This window comes from Cyprinodon variegatus, unplaced genomic scaffold (assembly GCF_000732505.1).
Source record: "Cyprinodon variegatus isolate N-32 unplaced genomic scaffold, C_variegatus-1.0 Scaffold1245, whole genome shotgun sequence".
NCBI classification, from domain to species: Eukaryota; Metazoa; Chordata; class Actinopteri; order Cyprinodontiformes; family Cyprinodontidae; genus Cyprinodon; species Cyprinodon variegatus.
Genome location: NW_015151698.1, coordinates 27,632 through 35,865, shown reverse-complemented (window position 1 = coordinate 35,865; position 8,234 = coordinate 27,632).

Here is an 8,234-nt window from a genome sequence, read left to right as displayed (position 1 = left end):
AATTGAATTCAATTGAATTTGTTCTACAGGTCCAGTGTTATTAAAAAAAATGGTTTTACTGCTATTAGAGGGAAATATATTCTTAAATCTGGCCAGATTGCTTTGGAAAACTTTCTTTCCATTAGACTCTTAAATCTATATTTTCCATTTCAAACTGGGAAATGTCAATTTCTGAAAATAATAGCATAACAATGTTATATTATTCATCATTCTTTTTTTCCTCTGGTCTTCATAGAATAACACAAAGTCTGAGTATTGATGAATCAAACCTTTATAATGTCGGTGCAAAACTTGATATTTGCTGAGGATTAGCTTGTATACTTGATGCAGAGGATGAGGAGTGCCCACCTGCCCCCATCCATTCTCACAACCTTCTATAGAAGCGCCAGAGAGAGTGTTCTGATCAATTATCACTGTGTGGTGTGGAGGCTGCAGCGCCTCAGACTGGAAGAAGGTGAGAAGAGGAGTGAGAACAGCAGAGAGGATCACGGGGGCTCCTATTCCAGCCATAAAACATATTTCAGCCCAGCGCTGTGTGTCCTGAGCCATCATCAATGACCCCTCACATCCCCTCCACGAGGTGTGAGGGGTCAGCAGATTCTCCCACAGCTTCTCCCCCACTGCCATCATACAGCTGAACTGTTGAAAAAAACTCTAAATCATGTCAAAGCCTGCATCATACTGACAACATCAAACCAAAATACTGCATAATTGCACCATATATGTTAATGCTTTTTATTATTTCTATTAATAATAATTGAGCTTGGTCAATATTTTGCAGCTGAATCTTAGCAGGTAAATACTTTAATTCATTCATTTATATAGCGCCAATTCACAACCATGGCATCTCAATGTACTTTCCAGTTCACCAGACCATACAGTCAAATTGATTCAAAGTTTTCTATCTAAGGAAAATCAGCTGATTTTATCGACACATTAACTCGAATGCAATCCCTCACACTAAGGATGCTTGTAGCGACAGTGGAGAGGAAAAACTCCCTTTTAACAGGAAGAAACCTCCAGCAGAACCAGGCTCAGTGGAGTTTGATGTTGTCACACTGACAACATCAAGCCAAAATACTGCATAATATTACCATATATAGTAATGCTCTTTATTATTTCTATTAATGCTTTTTTTTCTCCCACGCTGTTTACATTTGATCACTGCTGCACTTTATGGAAGGAAAATGTTTATTTCATTTTGTATACACTCTGTGTACAAAACAACAATACATTTCTAAGTCTAAGTAGCTTTGTGAGGTCTGATAATACGATTTATGGACATAATATGAATGAATCTGGAAAACAAAAGAGTTCGGGGGTCCTGCAGCTTCCAAGATAGGATTGGTTGACCAGATAATCGGCTTGTGAGGTGCTCACATCACATGTAGATCTACAATATGCACTGGTAGATAAATCCGGGTGGGTTGGACCTTGATTTACAACTGTGGATGCTCTGATTGGCTCCAGCTGGTTTTAGGTTAGTGATACGTCCCTCCCTGGATTGTCTTCAGCTGTTCACCTCTGGAATGAGAGGCAACATGTCTCTCTCATACCTCAGATCACAGGAAGCCAAGAGAATCAATAAACCAAATCAGAAAACCTATTTTATATGTCGGAGTTTACAAATGAAGTCAGGGAAGTGTTTTCTCTTGGTGCCTGAGATGATAAAACAAACTTTTTATTTGACTAAAACTGAACATTTTCAGAAAGACTCAAGACCAGGATGTTAAACACTTTGCTTGGATAAAATAAATTTAAGAAGTGAGAGTTTTTCCCTTTTTTCTCGTCTAACCGTCCATCACCCATTCCATCACTGTCTCAGACTCCCAAATTATATCTTTTTTTTTTTATTTCTGTCCACGTTTGCAAGCAAAGAGTAAAAGGGGCGGTGCTTTCTTTTCTTGACATGAAGCATCAACTCTTTACTTCCCAGGCCTGCCACATCTACAAAGGGAGGATACTTGGCTGAGGTGCAAAGAGGAGAGAGATGAGGAAAAGGGCAGTGATTTCCTGCATGAAAACGGTGGATGAGTACACTTTAACTCTCCTCATGATCACACTTTAACTTTATTTTCACTTTATTTAAGGCCGACTCTGGTTGCTGCTGGTTGTTGGAAACGACTGTCTCTGCATTGCAAAGACGGGGTTTCGAATTTGGGACACAGAAACTTTCCCTGCAGAGTGAATCATCATTGCTAAGCACTGAAGTCTGACTCTTTAAAACAGATGGCCTTGGTTGGAGAGCCTTGTTCTGTCCAGAAAAGATGTGGAAGGCATGAAGTAAAAGATAGCCACGATCTGAGGTCACTTCCATACATATACTTAATTACATTCAAAGTGCTATTTTTACTAAAGCATTTGATGAACAATTAGATAACATTAGTTTGGCACCTCCCAGTGGCAAAAAGCTTCAGCAGGGATCAAATATGTGTTTTCTGCAGAAGCTGTATTGTTAAAAGCAGAAACAAAGGTTGGATCTCTCTTTTAAAATCCATTTATTATGCTACAGTTTCCGGATAATTAGAGGAAAGAATCTAAAGAAAAATATAATGTGCCATGATATGCCTCAGTTAAGGAGATTTAAGTCATGACAGTTTTTGTGTCAGAGATTCATTTTGTGGAAAATCCACCCTTTCCAAGCTGAACTCCTTTCAATTTTGGACAGTTTTCCTGGATCTGAGCCGCTTTGCAACAGCATTCCAGAAACCCCTCTGGTTTTCCTATCATCTTCAGCAGAAAATATCGACCAAGCTCAATAAAAACATCTTTCAGTGTTTGAATATCAGTGATTTCTTTTCGGTTCACACTTTCCTTCTTTATCTTCTCTGACAGACGTATTTTTGATCTCACTCTCCCTGTGTGCATCTTCCTCTAATTTTCTTCCTGTCTCTACCTGTTTTTTGCATTGCTGAAGTTCTTGATTTTCCGTCTAGCTTCCATAGCTTGTGGGAGGAAGCAAGAAAATAAAAAAAAGAACAGCAGCCACCCTCGGGGAGCACCAAAGTAGAAAGGTGGGAGTGCCAAACGTGTCCTGGGCTCCACCTTCTCCCATAGCCTCAGCTGTTTCCACGAGTCTCTTCCCATTTTGCCCATTGGAAGGAGACAGACACCACAACATTAAATTATACAGTCTGCCTTTGCGAGATGAAAAAGGAGCCATCTTTGCTTGTGTCACACATGCACAGGGTTTAACCGTTGCAGCAGTAAAATTTAAGAAAAGATTATAGCTCTGAAATGCCACTCCCACTTCTGACAACAGTGTGTCTGTGTTTTTTCTTTTTCTTTTCCTTTTTTTTTAACACTTTAGTTCAACTTTTGTGAAATCTGATATTGTCTTTTTAGGGGAATGCTTTGTTTTATATCAAAGAAAACAGGTAAAGTTATATCGACACCTTTTGAGGAAAGAATGGAGACGGCAGCAGATGATAGTTTGGTTGAATAAGTTGGAAAGGAAACTCTTTTTGGTTCATTCCAGCGCATGAGTTCAGTTTTTTAAAGCATCTGGAATCACTTAAACTGCAGCTCTGGAGTCATTACGTTCTGCTCTACACCGAACGGCTCAAAGAGGAAAAATACAAACAGGCAAAATGTTTCCGATTTTTTTATTCTCCTCACTTATGAAGACGAAATATGTGGCAGACTTTTTTAAGGAGCATTTAGAATCAGATTAGTGCAAAACATTTAATCAAAGAGGTCAAACAGATGGGCAAAAATACAAAAATAAAACATGAATGATGACGAAATAAGACATAAATTGTGTTTAGTAAGAAAACAGAAACAAAGGAATAAATAGAAATTAATGAAATACCTTCAAATCCAAAAAGCCTGTAAATTTTCAGATCAATGAACACATTTTTATCTTAGACAAAGATGAAATAGATACAAAAAGGATGGTTTGATTTATTAGTTGGAAAATAGCTATCGATACCAACCTTTGCAAAGAAAACAGTAATAATCTCTTCACTGGTCGGGTCAATCTATTCAGTTGCATCTCAACTATCAGTCTTTTATGTCACCACATAGTGTGGATTTATACTAGCCGACTATTCTTTGCAGGATTTCCATAACTGAGCCAAACTGGATGGCGTGTAAACACATTTTTTTCCAGCGTTTTATTGTCATTACACTGTCACAAGTACAGAGCAAAGAAATTAAGCCTCTGCATTTAACCAATCCCTTTGGGCTGCCATTGTGCGGCACCCGGGGATCAGTCTGGGGTTAAGGGTCTGCTCAGGAACCCAGAGTGGGACTGGGACTTTAAAGTGGCCTACATCTTTTTCAGGGTTCCTGCAAACATCTAACATCATATTCTTTATTTTACCAAGCAAAATTATACCAGTTAGCTTGTTTCCCAAAACCTTTAGAAAAAGAGGCTTCAGTACATAATAATTAACTTAATTTCTCTTTAAAAAACAGCCAGTGCTTTGGTGGAAGCAAGATGACTGAAATGTTTGACTGATCTGATCAGAGCTAACTGTAACTGTTATAAAACTAATGTCTGTGGAAAGTACTGGTGTGTCACATGATCAAATGCACATATGTGATTGGCTAATGACTGACAATCTCCACTGTTTCTGCCATGAAATAATTTGTTTGTGAGGGATCATGAAATAGTGATACTTATAAAAGCCTTTACTGACAAGTTTGCATGTAAAAAAAACTGTCCCTAAACCATTCCAAAATAGGTTTACGTTACTTTTGCGACATTGCATGCGTGAAAGTCCTAATAATCAACTGCATATGCAAAAAAGAAACAATAATACTTTTAAAAGCATCAAGTTGATGGTTCATTCATTAACACGTTTTATTCAGTGACCATTTTTTTATTGGTTAAGAGCAGTTTTAAGAATAAAAAAAGAAAGGCGAGAGAGAGAGAATCCTGAAAAAAGACATCTTCCTAGGTGGCTTTCATATTTTTTCACATTACAACCCAGAACTTAAATGTTTTTTATTCTGATTGTCTCAGATGTATAAATGGCCTGTACTTATGTAGCGCCTTTATTCAAGTTAGGAGACTTGACCAAAGCGCTTTACACTACATTCATTCACCCATTCACGCACAAACAGGAAGTAGAGCACAAAGATAAAGTGATTGGAGCAATATTGTTTACCATATAGCCTAAACGTAGGCTGGTTTTAACAGTTTGCAAATGTCTATTTAAAAGTCTTCCTAAGGATTTTCAGTTGAATGTTAGTGTTGACATTGATTGTTATTTTATTATTGTTATTTCTTTTACTATTATTCCAAGTAAATCTAAATAAATGCTTAGAGTATCTCTCCTGCACATAAGGAAAGTCGCTTCTCTCGTCAATAAAACTGTTTTACATAGATGCTGTTTTTAGAAATAAATCCATGCCACATTTTTTAGATCTTTTTTATCTCTCAAAGTTTTATCACATAACTTTTTTCTGCTTTTTTTTGTTGTTGTTGTTGTTGTTTCTCACATATGACCACTTAAATCCACTAGACTTTCGATTTCTATACATTCTTGGTTTAATCTAAGAAACATGCAGGGGATAGGAATACTTTTAGAAGGCACTTTACTGTGACTTGCATGAACAGCGGTAGAAGCACTTTATTTATTCATGTGTTTTCTAATGTTTTTCCTTCACCACAAGTCTTTTCCTTTAGAGCCTCTAATGTCAACATACCTCACATTTTAAAGACATTTTGAACAATGCATTATCATACTCCTTGTGATGGAAATAAGTTGTTTAAGTGCTTCTTGCTACAGCAGACCAGCTAAGGGACTTTAAAGGATAATTACGTTTTCTTCTCCTTCCCTGGTTCTTGCTATTTTCCGTCTCCCGTCATGCAGCCACAGTCGGCTCTACAAAGTTAAGGTTCACTTGCTGCTTTCTGTGTTTGTGTGTCTGTGGGTGAAAGTGATTCTTCTGCTCAGTCTCTATCTGTTCTACCTTGAGGGCATTGCAAGCCAGAGCAGGCAGGCTGCCTCTTTACATTACCTGCAGCCATGTTTATTCCACCTTCACACACTAAAACAACCTCAACTTTAAATTGTCAAGTTTTTAGCAAGTTTTTTTTTTTTTTTTTTTCTGTAACCTGTTTGATGGCCCAGATTTCTACAACTGGGATCAAAGGGATAAAGGTGTTACAGTGAGAAAAGTTTGCATGTAACCAAAAACAAAAGCNTAGAAGCACTTTATTTATTCATGTGTTTTCTAATGTTTTTCCTTCACCACGATTTTTTTTTTCCTTTAGAGCTTCTAATGTCAACATACCTCACATTTTAAAGACATTTTGAACAATGCATTATCATACTCCTTGTGATGGAAATAAGTTGTTTAAGTGCTTCTTGCTACAGCAGACCAGCTAAGGGACTTTAAAGGATAATTACGTTTTCTTCTCCTTCCCTGGTTCTTGCTATTTTCCGTCTCCCGTCATGCAGCCACAGTCGGCTCTGCAAAGTCAAGGTTCACTTGCTGCTTTCTGTGTTTGTGTGTCTGTGGGTGAAAGTGATTCTTCTGCTCAGTCTCTATCTGTTCTACCTTGAGGGCATTGCAAGCCAGAGCAGGCAGGCTGCCTCTTTACATTACCTGCAGCCATGTTTATTCCACCTTCACACACTAAAACAACCTCAACTTTAAATTGTCAAGTTTTTAGCAAGTTTTTTTTTTTTTTCTGTAACCTGTTTGATGGCCCAGATTTCTACAACTGGGATCAAAGGGATAAAGGTGTTACAGTGAGAAAAGTTTGCATGTAACCAAAAACAAAAGCTAAATATCTTGTGAAAATGTTGAATAAGACGTGGTAAGAAAATGAGTATCAGTGAGCTATTCACAGTAAAATGTTGTGCTTTTAAAAATCAACATGTTCAAAGGAAAGATTTGGAAGCTTCTTAGCCCTTAAAGCAGGTAGAAGGGTGGCAGAAAAATGTTATGTGGGAGTTTTTCCTGCAGAAATTTTACTTTAAATGGAAATAATGCACCAACATATAAAAACATAAGATGAGAATATAAGCCTGAGCACATGTGGGTCTTCCAAATGGACAGTGACTCCAGGTTCACAGCCAGTATAGTTAGGGGGAAAAAAGGTCTATGCTTAGCTCAGACTGGTGACTTCCTCCGCAGAAAGAAACTACAGACCAGGAGGAAAAAAGGTGGAGTCCCTGGTTGTGGTCCCTGTGATGTCTTTCTCTGTGGTTTGACTGGAGAAACTTAATCACACAGTCTGCAGGAGGACCAAACATTCAGTGTGTGTTACTCATAAGCCAGAGGAAGGAACGGTTCCTCACTTTTCTCTGGGTATTTATCTCTCACTGTGGCCAAAAGGAAGACAGGCCTGATACAGAAAAGCTTCTAAAAATAAAAGGTTTTTGCAGGAGAAAAAATCCACTTTACCTTAATTCAACTAAGACGGATCTTAACCTTTAACACCACTCCTCGTTACAACCTCATACATCAATGTTTTTTTTCTTTCATTGAGATTTTCTAAATTATTTCGGCACGAAAAAAAACCAGCACACCCATCTTTACTGGTAAATCCACAAACAATATCCAGAGCCACAAATTTCTTCCAAAGAAATTGGTTGCACCTTAACTGACTAGAGAAAAGCTGTTCTGTGAAACTCTTTGACGAGTTTTAAAGAATCTTAGTTATAAACAGTTTTATGGAGAATTAGAAATGCCACAGGCAGTTATAAAGAAGAATTTGTAAAACATCTCACACAGCACTGCTCTGCCTATTCCAAAAAAAGACATCAGCATGGTACAACTGCTAACGTATAACAAGACATTTTGGTTCACCTGACTGGTGTGGCAAGTAGAGGGTTAATCAGAGAAGAAGCAGATATGAACTTTATAGAAAAAGAGCAAGAATAAAGCCAAATATTAAAAGAAAACTAATATTGTCGGTTTTATCAACATCCACGTAAAGGAGATGGCTAATGTGTGGAGGAAGATGTGCTGAACATTTTGGAAATGAACACAGAAGATACAACTGAAGACAACATTCCCCATGGAGAAACATAGAGGTGAGAGCATCATGCTGTGGGGATGCTTTTCATCAGCAAGGATGCTACACAGAACTGATAAGGAAGAGAGATAAAGCGAGTAACAGGTCAGTCTGAAAGAAAAACAGTTTGAGACTCCAGACAGTGTTCTCATTATCAGTTCATATGAAATCGTACAAAAAGTTATGCACAGTAATTTTGTACGTTTTTGATGTTTTTTTCGTCGTATTTTTACGTCTTGCCTCAAGACAAGATATC